At 37.6% G+C, this 11,274-nt stretch overlaps 1 long non-coding RNA gene across 1 annotated transcript in view; it reads right to left on the reverse strand.

Moving 5' to 3' along the window:
• Nucleotides 1–10,367, reverse strand: part of LOC129624611 (uncharacterized) — a 47,545-nt gene extending 37,178 nt beyond the window's left edge. Inside the window, exons 1-4 of the long non-coding RNA XR_008701063.1 lie at nt 10,082–10,367; nt 9,134–9,462; nt 8,785–8,985; nt 7,889–7,961 (exon numbers count right to left, since the gene is read on the reverse strand). This is a non-coding gene — a long non-coding RNA (uncharacterized LOC129624611). The remainder of the gene's footprint in view (nt 1–7,888; nt 7,962–8,784; nt 8,986–9,133; nt 9,463–10,081) is intronic.
• Nucleotides 10,368–11,274: the final 907 nt, after the last annotated feature.

The following is an 11,274-nucleotide window of genomic DNA, read 5'->3' on the forward strand; positions in this document are numbered from 1 at the left end:
GTGAATTCTTGCCTTCTGTTATATTTTGCCTGATGATTTCTTGTTATTTTATCAGTCTTTGATTTATCAGTAAGATTTGTAAAGATTTTTTAATCCAACATCTTTAGTTGTTTTCAATGGATAAATTAGTCTGAATAATGTTGAATGCCATTAGAGGAACAGTTTGCTAGAAAATGATTTACCTTAATATTGTTTGATTATTGGTTTTAGTTTACCATTAGCTGGGCACTTAGCACACACTAGACATTGTGCAAAGCAGGTTTCTGTTCTTAATTGCTGCAAAAATTCTATGGTATAAAATATTAAAAAGAGCCTTTGCCCAATGTCGGTATATGCATAAAGAAAAAAACCTACAAGGAAAAAACACATGTGGAGTATGGAAACATGCTTTATTTAGATTTCTCAGTTACTTAATTATCAAAAGGATAGATATATATGTATGCATACATTCAGTTCAGTCACTCAGTCATGTCCGACTCTTTGCGACCACATGGACTGCAGCACAACAGGCTTCCCTGTCCATCAACAACACCCACATCATACTCAAACTCATGTCCATCGAGTCAGTGATGCCATACAATCATCTCATCCTCTGTGGTCCTCCTCTCCTCGTGCCTTCAATCTTTCCCAGCATTGGGGTCTTTTCCAACGAGTAGGTTCTTCACATCAGGTGGCCAAAGTATTGGAGTTTCAGCTTCAGCAACAGTCTTTCTGATGAATATTCTGGACTGATTTCATTTAGGATTGACAGGTTTGATCTTCTTGCAGGCCAAGAGACTCTCAAGAGTCTTCTCCAACACATTTGGCACTCAGTCTTCTCAACAGTCCAACTCTCACATCCATACATTACTACTGGAGAAACCATCACTTTGACTAGACAGACCTTTGTTAGCAAAGCAATATCTCTGTTTTTTAATATGCTGTCTAGGTTGTCATTGCTTTTCTTCCAGGGAGCAAGTCTCTCTTAATTTCATGGCTGCAGTTACCATCTGCAATGATTTTGGGGCCCAAGAAAATAAAGTTTCTCATTATTTCCACTGTCTGCCCATCTAGTTGCCATGAAGTGATGGGACCGGATGCCATGATCTTAGTGTTCTGAATTCTGAGTTTTAAACCAACTTTTTCACTCTCCTCTTTCACTTTCATCAAGAGTCTCTTTAGTTCCTCTGCACTTTCTGCCATAAGGGTGGTGTCATCTGTATATCTGAGGTTATTGATATTTCTCCCAGTAATCTTGATTCCTTCTTGTGCTTCATCCAGCCCAGTGTTTCTCATGATGTACTCTGCATTTAAGGCAAACAAGCAGGGTGACAATATACAGCCTTGGTGTACTTCTTTCCTGATTTGTAACCAGTCTGTTGTTTCATGTCCAGTTCTAACTGTTGCTTCCTGACCTGCATACAGATTTCTCAGGAGGCAGGTAACGTGGTCTAGGATTCTCATCTCTTGAAGAATTTTCCAGAGTTTTGAGACCCACACAGTAAAAGGTTTTGGCATAGTCAATAAGCAGAAGTAGAAGATTTTCTGGAACTCTCTTGCTTTTTTGATGATCCTGTGGATGTTGGCAGTTTGATCCCTCGTTCCTCTGCCTTTTCTAAAACCAGCTTGAACATCTGAAAGTTCATGGTTCATTTACTGTTGAAGCCTGGATTGGGAAATTTTGAGCCTTACTTTGCTAGCGTGTGAAATGAGTGCAATTGTGCAGTTGTTTGAACATTCTTTGGCATTGCCTTTCTTTGGGATTGGAATGAAAACTGACCTTTTCCAGTCCCGTGGCCACTGCTGAGTTTTCCAAATTTGCTGGCATATTGAGAGAAGCATCACTTTCACAGTATCATCTTTTAGGATTTGAAATAGCTCAACTGGAATTCCATCACCTTCACTAGCTTTGTCTGTAGTGATGCTTCCTAAGGCCCACTTGACTTTGCATTCCAGGATGTCTGGCTCTAGGTGAGTGATCACACTATTGTGATTATCTGGTCCATGAAGATCTTTTTTGTATAGTTCTTCTGTTTATTCTTGTATATATGTATGCATCAGATCAGATCAGTTGCTTAGTCATGTCCGACTCTTTGCGACCCCATGAATCGCAGCACGCCAGGCCTCCCTGTCCATCACCAACTCCCAGAGTTCACTAGACTCACGTCCATTGAGTCAGTGATGCCATCCAGCCATCTCATCCTCTGTCGTCCCCTTCTCCTCCTGCCCCCAATCCCTCCCAGCATATCCATATATACCCATATATGGATATCCATATATATCCATACATATATATATATCCATATATATCCATACATACATATATATATGCATATCTGTATATATATATATATATATCCATATATATGTATATGTATGTATACATATATATATATCCTTATATATAAAAGAATACTATATAGGGTACACCATTATGATGAGTCCTTTCATTGGTCTGGAAAAATCTAGTATTTGAAACTTTACCTATTAAAACAAATGAAAGATATTAAAACATTCAAGATATTAAAATCTATTTAAAAGATATTAAAACATATTGACATAACAGTGGCAATAAGTAACAGCAAGGTGCAAAATACAGATAGAGCATGTAATTAGGAGACCCATCATTCTAAATTGAATACTTAGTTATGGAGCTTCATTCAAGTTACATAACCTATGTGTAGCCACTGTTCACCAATTGTATTATATTGGTTTTAGGCATTATTATATAGATAAAATATTCATATGGTAAATGTCAATATAAAAAGATTTGCCATACTATATTAAAAATATAGTTATTAATATTGTTACAGTGTTACTTTATTATTTATGAAATACAAATGAGTTCAGATTCATTTGTTCCAGATAATGTTTTGGTTTATAATGATTATTTCTGAAGAGATGCCAGCCATGGAACTCTCTTAACTGATTGCCATTGGCTTACTACTAAAAAATTCTTAAAAACTGTGATACTCATACGGAGTCAATAATAAATCAGCAAAAATTATAATTTACACAAACTGAATGTGGGAGACCTGTATCAACAAGCATAACAGATAGCTTCTGTTGAAATGAAACTAATGGAAAAAGTCCTGAAATTACAGTAACTATCAAATGAATGAAATTCAAACACCAAACCACTTTGTACAACTGAAGAAACACGATTTCATTAAAAATATGTAGACAACTTGAAAGAGAACGGTCCCTACTATGAAATGAATTAGTGTTCAAGAAAATACAAGAGGAAGAAACAGTTGTCAAAATAATTAAACAAATTAACAGTAAGAACAACCACACAATCCTGAAGCATGAGATCAAAGAAATGGAAATCATGAGAAAAACAAAAATCACGTAAAAGGTAGATCCAAGAAATGAATCATATGTATAAAAGGAATTTTGCAAGACAGGAAGACAGGTAGGTATAATTGGAGTGATACCCTACAGAAAGGCTTAAGTCCAGTAACTGAATGGATAAACCAAGTCTCTAGTGAAACTAATGACAATAAAATAGAGATACATACTCATTTCCTTTTAAATTCCTAAATATACAGGTTAAAGTAGGAAAAAAAGAAAAAAGCATCTCCTATGTTTTTAAAAATCTTGGTTCAGAAAGAAAATCAGTCTTTTCTATTCAGAATTCACACTGGTAACCAGAGAAAAGGGAAATCAATGAAACAGTGTTTTAAAGATAAAGGTACCTGATTTTCAAGTTGTTATTTTTCATGTTTAATGATACAATAAAATCTTGACAAAAATGCAAGATTTCATCGCACAGCTTAAGATTCATTTGTCTCATCTGTGAGTTGTCTTTGGAGTGTTGTGATACACAAAGATCTTGAAGAGCAGACATTTTAAGAAGGAGAAGATAAAAACTCCCTGGAGCAGGAAATAACCATGAGTACTGACTGGAGGTCATTGTTTTAATGAATAAACACACACACACACACACAAATGACATTCTTGACATAAAGAAACATAAAAAAAAAAAAAAAAAAAACTTTTTATTGACCTAAAATTAAGGCTTAAACACCATGACAGCATGAGTTAGGGTATGAATAGGGGTTAGAGTTGGAAAGTAAATGCATTCTAGACTCTCTAACCTAGCAACAGACTCATAGAAGATGCCAAATAAATTACAGCTATGAAAAAAAAAAAAAAGCAACTTTAACAGAAAGTTTCTGTGTGGCAGTAAGGGAGATATCATTTCCTGGGTAAAGCAGATGATTGGAGAATATATTTTCTCTTGCTTAATGAGCAGTAGTCTCCACTGCTACATACTTGATGTTTGCCATGGAGAATGACCTTTTAGCTAATTTTGACAGGGCTCCTAAAGTTCCTTTTAATATCAGCATTGATTTTGATGACATCAAGTTCGAACATCCATCAAGGTCAACAAGAGGTGTATCAGTAGAAATTGAGGAATCTGGATTGCAAATATTCAATTTCAAGTTGTTTTTGTGTGAATTCACAAAGATGTTTTAGTAAGCCAAAGCTACCTAAACATTGCATTGACCAAACCCATGCCATATATTATTTGTAAATGTTGTAAGGTACACTTTTATGTATGTACACACATGTCAGTTTTACCACAGACACACAAACATACATATGTATATTTTACATACAATGTATAAATGATTCATCTAAATATATGTGTGTATATATATAGACCTTAAATATATATTCAATTATACTAAACAACTTTCACTTTACTTCCTCAATAAGAGTTTAGTTACTCTAAACTTATATTTTACGCTTGAAATTCAGAAGACTCCTGTTAAATACATCTATTTGTACACCATATAGACCCATGTCAAGATTATTAAGTAAACAAATACCATCCCAAATAATAACTTATTCCCACCGGGTATTTCCTTTTCAAAGAATAATGTGAACAAACAAACATTATAGATGGGTGCGTGCATGCTAAGTTGCTTCAGTCATGTCCAACTCAGTGCGACTCTATGGACTATAGCCTGATAGGCTCCTCTGTTCATGGAATTTTCAGGCAAGGATACTGGTTGCCATTTCCTCCTCCATGGGATCTTCCCAACCCAGGGATCAAACCCATGTACCTTATGTCTCCTGCACTGGCAGATAGGTTCTTTACCACTACTCCACCTGGGAAATCCCACATAGTAAGAACAATGCAGAAGAAAAAGGCAGAAAACAAAGCCGATTTTTGTATGATTTAATTGAGAGATAGGAATTCAATAACAAATGCTAAAACTTATTCCCATATAGCTACAGTTCAAATAACACTGCCACTAAATATAATTCAGCCCCATCTTTATATTCTCATATCTAGAATTAAAGTATCATTTCCCCCTGTAGAAAGTATCATTTCCTCCTTTAGAGAAAGACAGAGGAATCTAGTAACATCAGGATTTCTTGAAAAGTCAGGATGTTTAATTAGCTGATTTAATTTTTTTGTAGGATAACTTTTAATCCATGTTAACTTATTTGAATACAAAGAAATTATGGTAGTAAAAGGATTCAGTTTCACTCCAAATAGAAGTCTTATATTACTGGGGGAATGGTTGGAGCTGTTAATTAAAGATAGTTTGAAAAGTGTGTTTTAAAGGATCTTGGAAGGCAACATGAATAATCATTGTATTTGCTTCCAGTGACCATAAGAGAAGAACCCAAATGATTCGCAGGGTAGCATTTTTGAAGACCAGTATCAATTGACAGAAGTTGTCCATGAGATTAAACCTATTCACCATCCTGATTAAAAGTGTTAATGCTTCCTTGATTTGGCAAAAATTTTAAATCAATGCCACTGGTTTTCATTTTGCTTTGCCTTTAAATTTTAGAAGTAGTAAGGGTTTGAAAGTAATGCAAGTATTTATTTAAATATTCCACATGAAACTAGTTAGTCTCAGCTCTTGTTTATTATTATATTATTATTATTCCTCATTTCAACATGTCATATGGCAAATACTCAATCAAGACTTACTTTTATCGATAGAATGGTTTTCCTTAGGAAATCTCTACGGATCCCCATTCTTTTCTGTTAAAATAGTATTGTGTAGCCATTGAAACTGAAAAGTAACCTACACCTGTGTTCCCACAATATACCTGTACTTTCTTAGTGGCTCAGAGAATAAAGCGTCTGCCTGCAATTCGGGAGACCCGGGTTCGATTCCTGGGTCAGGAAGATCCCCTGGAGAAAGAAATAGCAATCCACTCCAGCACTCTTGCCTGGAAAATCCCATGGACAGAGGAGCCTGATAGGCTACAGTCCACGGGGTCGCAAAGAGTCGGACACGACTGAGCGACTTCACACTTCACACTCCTTTCTGAGGCATCATTTATTTATATCACATCTATGTATGTATGTATTCGCCACAAATGATACATTCGACCTCACAGACAAAACATTTTGAGGACAAATTTTATAAAAAAAAAAAATTTACATGTATCAAGTGACCCTTGATATATATCCTTCATTTATCAAGTGACCATAACAGTGAAAGAAGTGTCTCCTATTGACATATGATATATTTAGCCTCTATCTGAAAAATTCACCAACAATTTCTACCTAAAGAACCTAGACAGTGAAGAATATTTTAGGTTAAAGCACATCAAATTTAAATATTCAAACATTTTCTGTCCAAAAAAAAATAGCTTTGAAATTTTGAAAAAGTTATCTCATATTAAAATTGAAAGAGTTATATTAAAACTCAACCCAAAACATTAGTTATTAAAAGATTACTTAGAGTCAATAATTATTGGAGAAGGAAATGGCAACCCACTCCGGTGTTCTTGCCTGGAGAATCCCAGGGACGGCGAAGCCTGGTGGGCTGCCGTCTATGGGGTCCCACTGAGTTGGACACGACTGAAGCAACTTAGAAGCAGCAGCAGCAGAGTCAATAATTAAAACATCTGAGCAGTTTTGGAAAGAACTAATATTTGTTTTAAAGGTTTTTTTAGATGTCGGCCATTTTTAAAGTCTTTATTAAATTTGTTACAAGATTGCTTCTGTTTCATATTTTGATTTTTTGTCCACAAGTCATGTGGGATCTTAGTTCCCTAACCAGGTACCAAACCAGCACCACCTGCATTGGAAGCTGAAGTCTTAACCACTGGAAGGCCAGGAAAGTACCAGGAAAGAACTTATTATTGAAAAATACTTTGTATCATAGTTAAGAATAAATAAATTGCAAGTATGTCTTCATTGCTACATGAGTATATTACCTCATTACCTTCGTTTCTCTTTTTCTTTCTTGTGGTATGTAACTGTGACTTGGTTTCTGACAAATTTTCACATTTTAACAAGCAAGATGATTTGCCTATGGAAATCTCATGTATTTTCATTCTGTGTAGGGCATATACTATATTAAAAGGAAAATTATTTAGAAAGAATAAAGTTTTCATAATTGTTACTTCTAAGTATAAAACCTGGATGACACCAAGAAAATTGTATTGCAAGCATTATTATACACATTCCTTATTCTTTAGCAAAAGGATATAGAGTTCTCTGGTTTCTAAATCAGTCTCATCCCATCTGACCCCATTAAAACACAGCACGACAGATCTAAACATAAGAAACTGAGACATTTGCATTGGTTTGGAAAGAATATATACCCACATGGGGACAGACAAGTGAGGTTTTTATAGTTCCAAATACGTTTTCTTATTGAATTTGCACCTGCTTAAAGCCCAGCCAAATTGTGATACATGGGCCAGTTCTATTTTCCATTTTCTTAGTGAATTAAAAGTAAAATAAATGTGCAATTGAGCCTAGACAGCAGATGGTCCGCAAAAGGTATAAACATATTGTACCATATGTCTGAATGGCACTTTCAGAAGTACTTGGCGCTGCTAGAATATTTCATTTTCAATAGACATATGAATATACATACACTACTACAATTAAAGATAAAGTGACTGATTCACATCTTACCATTTGGGAGAAGAGCAGCTTAGGAATAGGTCGTGTGCTCCCTCTGGGAAACAGCAGTTTCCTATGTTGATCCCTGATGGGATAGAGAAAAGCAAAGCCAACATAGGGTGGTAAGCTTGTGGAGAATTTTGTACCTTTAACAAGTCATGACCAAGTAAGTATATATATAAATGAGCCTCTCTCTGGTTTCAGAACTGTCTCTGGGGTAGCTGGATATCCTGGGGAAAAAAGCTGAAGGTACCTGAAGCCCTTCTTTTTAACTCATCTGATAATCATTATTGTCCCATTCCCCCATATACTTTCCTTTCTTCACTGCCTAATGGAAAAAAAAAAAAAAAAAAAAAAAAAGAGCTTTTAACCTGACAAAGTAGATAACTTTTACAGAGGGTGAAAACTGAAGTTCTGAAATGTTACCTGCCTTGACTAATAAGACCTATTATGGCAGCCAACTCCTGATCCAGGTTTTTAAGCCCATATTCAGAATGTTACATATGCTGTACCTGAACTTTCTAAAGATAAATAATATATACTTACCTCTATACTAAGGAATGTGTTAGTTTCTCTTCTTTTAGATGATAAGTGAATGTATAGGTATGGATTTTTAACTTTTTTTTTCTTGTAATTTTACCCTTGGGTGAGTTTAACCAAATATATGGCTTCAGATATTACTTCCATGACATCATTACTCATTTACGATCTAGACCTAAATATACAACAGTTATACATTCACTATGACTGTTCCATCAACAGATGTCACTAAACTAACAGGAAAATGGTGCATTTTATTACCACAGTGTCCTGGTGAGCCTTATTCAATCTAGACTCCCATGGTATAGATTTTGGCCCTAATATGCACACAAATCATGAATAAACCTTTAGTCATCTTTGTCACTTACCTCATTTCCAGCTGCCAATTCAATTTATGGATAGTTCTGTCACTGGCAAAGCTGACTGGTCTCCATGTAATCCAGGTGATGAGGTCTAACCTCTTCTTTAGGGCTTAGTCTAGTTTCATTTGGGCATCCCTGGTGGCTCAGTAAAGAATCTGCCCACCAATGCAGGAGATGTGGGTTTGATCCCTGGATCTGGAATATTCCCTGGAGAAGGGAATGACAACTCACTCTGATATTCCTGCCTGAGAAATCCCATGTACAGAGGAGCCTGGCGTGCTGCAATCCATGGGGGTCACAAAAGAGTCGGACATGACTTAGCAACTAAACAGTAACAACAACTGGTTTTTCTTACCTATAGAGTGTTGCGTGCAGAGGCCTTGCAAGTAACAAGTCCAGTTAGAGTTTCCATAGAGAAACTGTTGCACTTAACACACCAGCGCGGTGTGCCCTCAGGACAAGCACTGGGCAGTGCCTCAATTCAAGATGGCGACGGCCCTGTGCAGAGAAACTGGGCCAGGCACCTGGGTCTGGGGCGGTAAGCAACTCGCCTGCGCCTCATAGGCAAGAACCCCGCCCTCTCCTCACTGACAGAAACCTGCAAAACAGTCCCACCTGCAGCCTCTTGAGGACAGTGTTTCTTCTGGAGCAGGAGTCCCCAACCTCCAGGCTGACTAGTTCATGCTGCCAGATGAGTGGTGGCATTAGATTAGAAATAAAGTGCACGATAAATGTAACATGCTTGATCATCTCCCAACTATCCTCTGGAACCCTTGGTCCCTGGCACTGCTCTAGAGCAGGAGTTTGCATTTTTCCATTCTTTGATAAAGATCTCTTTTTCCTCTGAACTGAACTCAGTCTCATTCCATAGGCTCAAAAGACACCTGGCAGAAGAACCCTTGCTGGGGGTGGACCTGCTGATATATTCTTTCCGAATTACCTAACACAAATTTTAATAAATGCTTTAAAATGTGGAAAGTGCAAGAGAACATACGTAAATGCCTACTGTATATTTCTTTAGACGTTTTAAAATATTTTTGGGGGGGTCCAGTTCCAGGAGTTACTTAGGAGGATCCTGGACTCACCTCTTTTCAGAGACTCAACAAATCTTTCTAAAAAAAAAAAATCCCTCTCTCTAAAAAAAGAAAAATTCTGAGCCAGTTCTAGTTGAGGAGCCAATGAGAGAAAGCTCATATCTATTGAGGAGGCTGGGACACAATCTCTCCATAAGCCCCATCCCTGGCACTGAGACCTATAATCAGGAGGGAACTCCACGCTGAAAAGTGAAAGCTTTGAACTGCACTTTGGACACCCGTATTGCTGATCCTGCTGGTGACGCCAATTGTCTTGCTGTAGCCACTGCCCACACTGTTCGCTGAATGCAGGGTAGGCAAGGCGCGAGCTAAGAGGCCGGAAGGAGACTCCAGGAGCCCTAGCAATCGCAGACACACTTATTCTGTTCTGGCCGGCATGACAGCCATGCCACAAATCTCTCCTCTCATAGCTGACCCTGCAGACGTAGCCACGCAGCAGTAATGCCGCTGCTTTACAACAACACAACCTGTGACCAAATAAGTACCTCCTGAGGGGCATGCACAGTCCTATAGGTGATCTCAGTTGTTATATAAAGCTCATGATATGCATGCACATGCAATAAGTGATCTCAGCTGTTACATATCATTATTTACAAAATGTGGGGCAAAAGCGAGAGGCCATGGGGCGAGAGAGCCTGACCAAGCCATCTTCGCTAATTTGCTCTTTCCCTACAACACTTCAGCTTTTCAAACCTGCTTCTAAAAGATGAATCCCTAATACATATAGCTTTGAAATCCAAAGAGGCAGACTCAAGTCTGCAAAACCCCAAGGCTATAATAGTGTGTGAAAGGACCTAAATGGCTTGCAGGATCAGTCTCCATAGCCTTAGGGCACAGCCTGGAGACAATAGATGGGGAGGCTTATTTGCTAATCTTAGAGCATTAACCTGTCATGGAAGCATCTAATTTTCTGGCATATTGGACCTAATTCCCAGACCAAGGGATAGAGCAGGGGTCAAACCTGCACCCCTGCAGTGGAAGTATCAATTCTTAACCACTGGACCACTAGGGAAGTCCTGGGAGATATTAATATCTAATTTAATACACATTAGAGGCTGGAAGGCACCATCATCATAGTGTTCCTCTGCCTCACTACAGCATACTTATATTAATAACTCCCAGAAAGAAATTTACACAGTCATCTGGAGTCACAGTTTTTGTAACTGATACCTGGGGATCATCTCCAGACCACCCAGTTGCCCAGTTCTGGAGATCAGCATGGCTTATGCTTGTAGTCCCACAGGACTGTATACATTTGTACACTTGAAAAGCTGCTGCTTGAGCATGTATTCCCAATCAGGCTGCATCTCAATACAGACTGAGATCCTCTCTTCTGGCAAACTGAAAGATCTTGGCACACCCTCAACTACTGGGGGCCATTAAAAATAAAAATAGGCTGCTT

This window comes from Bubalus kerabau, chromosome 12 (genome assembly GCF_029407905.1).
Source record: "Bubalus kerabau isolate K-KA32 ecotype Philippines breed swamp buffalo chromosome 12, PCC_UOA_SB_1v2, whole genome shotgun sequence".
Classification (NCBI taxonomy): domain Eukaryota; kingdom Metazoa; phylum Chordata; class Mammalia; order Artiodactyla; family Bovidae; genus Bubalus; species Bubalus kerabau.